Source organism: Aptenodytes forsteri, unplaced genomic scaffold, assembly GCF_000699145.1.
Source record: "Aptenodytes forsteri isolate BGI_AS27 unplaced genomic scaffold, ASM69914v1 Scaffold40, whole genome shotgun sequence".
NCBI classification, from domain to species: domain Eukaryota; kingdom Metazoa; phylum Chordata; class Aves; order Sphenisciformes; family Spheniscidae; genus Aptenodytes; species Aptenodytes forsteri.
The window spans coordinates 35995-41761 of NW_008796077.1; the positions used below are offsets into that span (position 1 = coordinate 35995).

General features: G+C 44.1%; 1 long non-coding RNA gene across 2 annotated transcripts in view; it reads right to left on the reverse strand.

Moving 5' to 3' along the window:
• Window positions 1-741: 741 nt before the first annotated feature.
• LOC103905071 overlaps window positions 742-5767 on the reverse strand; it is a 19598-nt gene continuing 14572 nt past the window's right edge. For both annotated transcript variants that reach the window (XR_657929.2, XR_657928.2), the window contains exons 3-5: window positions 2246-2795; window positions 1906-2045; window positions 742-1117 (exon numbers count right to left, since the gene is read on the reverse strand). This is a non-coding gene — a long non-coding RNA (uncharacterized LOC103905071). The remainder of the gene's footprint in view (window positions 1118-1905; window positions 2046-2245; window positions 2796-5767) is intronic.

Here is a 5767-nt window from a genome sequence, read left to right on the forward strand (position 1 = left end):
TTCCCTCAGTATGACACTCAACAATGACAGGTGATGGGAGAGCCTAGAACCCTTGCGGCGTGCAAACTAGTGGTAGGAGATCATGCTCAAATCATGATAAAAGTCAATAATCACACTTTAGAATTTCTGATAGACACAGGTGTGACCTACTCTATGATAAATTAATACTCAGATTAATAAAGTCAAGAGAAAGTTTAGATGCTAGGAATTGAAGGGCACCCCGTGACAATGGGGATAACAATCCCGTTATTAGTAGAAGTAGGTCCACATTTACTATACTGTCAGTTTGTGATAATGGAAGGAAGACCAATTCATTTATTGGGAAGGAATTTTCTGGAAAAATTACAGGCAGAACTTATGTTTAGAAATCAGTTTATGTTTACAAATCCAGGAAAATGACAAGGTCATTGGTTCATTCCAGATAAAAAGGACGCCAGGAGGGCCTCAGTCCTGCAGTCCTCCAGCTGCAAGCAGCACTGGCTAGGAGGTCCGACCACAATGCTCGGGGCTTCATCCAGTGGGGTCTAGAAAGCCCTTGATGATGGAGACCTGAAATAGCATGGATCCACAGCTTAGCAGTAGCCACTCTTTGAAGGAGTGTGGCTGTAGCAGGGCAGCTGTGAAGAAAGCTGCAGTGTGGGAGGGAAAAGAGAGCAACTGAATGATGCAGGTAGTAATTGTCTCCTATGACACAAAGAGAAACACTCAGGATGATGATAAGAAAAATACCAAAACTATGAAAAGGAAACATATCCTAAATACACTTTAATAATTGTTATTACCCGACATTAAACAACAGATAAGCTTGCTGCCTGATGTCACGAAGTGTTGTTGCTTGTTGTTGATGTCACAAAGAACCACAGATGTATCATTCTTCTCATACCACAGTCCATTGCTGGTCTGCAAAGAAAGGCTTCGATATCTGGAGGTGAACTGCATGGTTTCTCCACAAAAACCCAGGCAGAAAAACTGCAGAACCAAGAGCATGCCAAAACAAATCCAATCTCCCGTAAGGAGACCTTCTCCTCCAAAACCTTGGCTGCCAGTAACACTGCCGTGAAAGTTTGTCTTCCTCAGCCCACATTTTTCCCCTGCTAGGAAGGAAGATGCTGTTTACCTTTGTGTAGCAGAAATAGTGTCCCCCATGACAGCTGCTACTGCTATGTACCAGAACAGCATATAAGGTGTAGAGGAGCGGTTCTCCAGCTGCCTGTGATGTGCATGACCAAAGATCCAAGTACTTGGATATTCCACAACCTAAGGAGAGACCAAGAGGGCTCAGAAATGATCCTGAAGTACTTCATGAAATAGCCTTCAAAGACCAGGGGCTAGAGGTGTATAAATACATCTTTGGGGATCATGAACACTTGGTTTTCCCTAAAGCAACGTGTAATGGATGGCAGGAATCTTCTCAGCCAAAGCAGCTCTGTCGGAGCAGACCATCTTTTCACATCTTGAAACCAAGCACAGAGCCAAGTGTGATGCACCCTTGAAATGCACCCTTTTTCCCCCCAGAAAGCCAGACAAGCTTTCAGGTATCACACATCCTTACACTATTTTAAGGCTACTCAGTTCCATAAGAACTGAATTTAAAAAATTTTTTTAAAAACCCACAACTGAGTCTCATTATTGTGCATCTAATCTATGGGAAAAGATAACTCATGCTCAATGACATGCAACACATTCACGCAGGATCTAGTATTATGTCGTCAGTAATCATCTTTCTTGCTACATTTAAAGCAGTTTTCGCCATCCAGCTGCTCGGGTTTCACAAGTCCTCCAGAGCTGCGGTGACAGATGAGGCTGCCTGGAGGAGTGAGAAAGGAGAGCACTGAGCTCAGGTAAATGCCCTCGTGTCTTCTCAGCCCACATTTTTCCCCTGCTAGGAAGGAAGATGCTGTTTACCTTTGTGTAGCAGAAATAGTGTCCCCCATGACAGCTGCTACTGCTATGTACCAGAACAGCATATAAGGTGTAGAGGAGCGGTTCTCCAGCTGCCTGTGATGTGCATGACCAAAGATCCAAGTACTTGGATATTCCACAACCTAAGGAGAGACCAAGTCAGCCCACATTTTTCCCCTGCTAGGAAGGAAGATGCTGTTTACCTTTGTGTAGCAGAAATAGTGTCCCCCATGACAGCTGCTACTGCTATGTACCAGAACAGCATATAAGGTGTAGAGGAGCGGTTCTCCAGCTGCCTGTGATGTGCATGACCAAAGATCCAAGTACTTGGATATTCCACAACCTAAGGAGAGACCAAGAGGGCTCAGAAATGATCCTGAAGTACTTCATGAAATAGCCTTCAAAGACCAGGGGCTAGAGGTGTATAAATACATCTTTGGGGATCATGAACACTTGGTTTTCCCTAAAGCAACGTGTAATGGATGGCAGGAATCTTCTCAGCCAAAGCAGCTCTGTCGGAGCAGACCATCTTTTCACATCTTGAAACCAAGCACAGAGCCAAGTGTGATGCACCCTTGAAATGCACCCTTTTTCCCCCCAGAAAGCCAGACAAGCTTTCAGGTATCACACATCCTTACACTATTTTAAGGCTACTCAGTTCCATAAGAACTGAATTTAAAAAATTTTTTTAAAAACCCACAACTGAGTCTCATTATTGTGCATCTAATCTATGGGAAAAGATAACTCATGCTCAATGACATGCAACACATTCACGCAGGATCTAGTATTATGTCGTCAGTAATCATCTTTCTTGCTACATTTAAAGCAGTTTTCGCCATCCAGCTGCTCGGGTTTCACAAGTCCTCCAGAGCTGCGGTGACAGATGAGGCTGCCTGGAGGAGTGAGAAAGGAGAGCACTGAGCTCAGGTAAATGCCCTCGCCCAAACACTTACTAGGAGTTTACACAAAGACCCAGGTAGCTGAGGCTGAGGAGACCCACCATGAACCCCCAAGCAGTGTCCAGAAGGAGTCAGAAAGAGAGTATTATGCTGAACATTTCCTTCATTTCCAAGGGATTCCCAGGGCTATCAAGAGCTACCTCTCTGTGGCACAACACAGTTCATCTACCGATGGCGTGCAGGGTCATCAATAATGAAAACAAGACAACTCATCAGCCTCGGAGCCAGACGGGTGTTGAGGGAAGCAAAATGAAGAAGGATGAGAGTACATCGAGGGTGCAGAGAGGATAACGCGTGCTTGTCCAGCTTAAAGCCAGCACCTACGGGGAGACCACTGCCATGGCCTCCCCAGAAAGACACAGTCCATTCCACTTCCCACCCACCACCAAGCTCTCTTGTGTTTGCAGTATACATTTTTAAGTCAACTGCATGGATTCTGGAAAGCTACAGGGGCCTCAGGACGTCTTGAAGCACAATTACAAACCCTCTTACTTTTATATGCAAAGGAACATCCAGGAAGGCCTCGTAGGAATCGGAAACTGCTTTGCAGCTCAAGCACATGATTGGAATGCTGAAAAGCTCAGCAATAGGGGAAGTCAACTGACTGTGCCAGTTTCCGTCCTTCATACCTACTACACCAGTGTCATGGTTTAACCCCAGCTGGCAACTAAGCACCACACAGCCGCTCACTCACTCCCCCCTGGTGGGATGGGGGAGAGAATCGGAAGGGTAAAAGTGAGAAAACTCATGGGTTGAGATAAAGACAGTTTAATAGGTAAAGCAAAAGCCACGCACACAAGCAAAGCAAAACAAGGAATTCATTCACTACTTCCCATCAGCAGGCAGGTGTTCAGCCATCTCCAGGAAAGCAGGGCTCCATCACGTGTAATGGTTACTTGGAAGACAAATACCATCACTCCGAACACCCCCCCTTCCTTCTTCCCCCAGCTTTTATTTGCTGAGCATGACATCATATGGTGTGGAATATCCCTTTGGTCAGCTGGGGTCAGCTGTCCCATAGCCCCATACTAGCTACTATGAGGAAAATTAACTCTATTCCAGCCAAAACCAGCACAGCCAGTCACATGATCAGCTGTTTATCACAGGCAGACAGAAGGGCACAGACAATTCCAAGGTGAGCAATAGTTGTGGAAAAGTACCTCTGGATCTCAGAAAGCCCCCAAATATTTGATGCATGATGGTAGTTTCTTCAGAAGAGACATCCAAGCTGGAAATAAATGGTAATCGGAGCTCAGAGGTAGGTCAGGGAGTTATGTCCTCCAAGAATTTTGCTTTGTCTCCTATAAGAAGGGGAAGAAATCACACCTTCCTAAGAGCTCTCCTCCTTAAAGGAGGCCTGCTTGCCTGCTAAGTTCTCAGAGACAATTTGGAGGATTTCTTCATAATGGGGGTACCATCTCATCCTGTCCACTAATCCACTGTTGGAGGATAGTTTCATTTTTTTCAAATGAAATACTGCCTTTGAAGTCGGTCAAAAACATAGAAGCAGTTCAAGGACAGGTAGTCTAACTTTATGCTGCATGCTAGCTATTTATTTTTGAAAAGTTGAACTTGTTCTCAGGACTTTCTGAAGGAAATCTATAGGTCTACACTCCTTGTGGCTTAGCAGTGGCAGATCAAATTCACACAAAAACTGCTTTAACTACTGGCTATGAATTTAGAGGGAACTGTCCCATTCTCTTTGACTTGTGCTATAACCCTGTTCTGTTGTTTTCTAGGCTTTATGCAAATTGTTCCTCTCAACTCTGCTCAACTCTGGGGTAACAGCTCTTTCATATACACACTGTGGTTTGGGACTGAATGTGCTGACCTAGCAAGTTTGTGTATATAAGCACAGTATGGAGTGTGAAAGGCAAGATGCTAACTGCAATATGACTTGCTTAGTGTAGGGTCCACAAATGCTGCAAGGCAAAGCAAAGGTTTTAATCTGTCTGCTTACCAGAAATATCTTTGTAGACAGGTCTGAGCCCTAATGACTGTGCCTAAGACCCAAACAGATCAAATACAGGCCTCTGAACTGTCAAAGGGGCATGGTTTTTCATATATACATCTCGATCAAGAAGGTAGAATGGCCTTCAGGCCGTCTGCATTCTGACAGCCTAAGAACAAAGAGGAAGGCAGGAAGAAAAATTATCTGTTAGGTGGGCAAATGGACCGACGACTTGTCAGAGCATGGCCCTAATACCTTTTTGCATTTACCTGGGGAAAGATACGGCTCACATGGACAAGGCTCCTTCAGAGCTTTGCTGGGCCCTCCACTATTTTTTCTAAGAATTTTAATAAAAGATTTGCAGGATGCTGTGTTTAAAAATGGATATGTTTTGGTACAATCTGATGATGATTTATTAGTAGTCAAGGAATCTTACATAGCCAACACCTGTACCTTATTGTGGGACAGGGGTCTGGACAGAGATGGAGAAAGAAGCAGCAAGGACAAAACAACAAAAACCAGCCTCCTGAAAGGACCTCTCAATCCTATGCTGCAATCTTTCCCTGCTCTATGCAACAGGGGCAGCTAGATTTCACCCAGGATTGACATGTGTGATACACAGTCGTAGGAGAAACCTTTTCTGATTTACTGCTGAAATGCACTGCTCATCAGTAGCACAACTGGGTCAGAAAGGAATCCTGAAATGCCTGGCATTGCAAAATATAATTAGAGTGTGATCTACTACGTGATGAACTTAAGGAAGCAAAAAGGTCAATTATAAAAGATAATGAAAATAGTGGTGTAAAATAGTGCAAGTCATGTCACTGTATAACTATGATGCGAAACCAGTACTTATGAATTGTGACCACTCTTAACTTTCGCATTTCCTGATCTCTTTTATAGAATCATAGAATCATAGAATCATTGAGGTTGGAAAAGACCTCTAAGATCACCG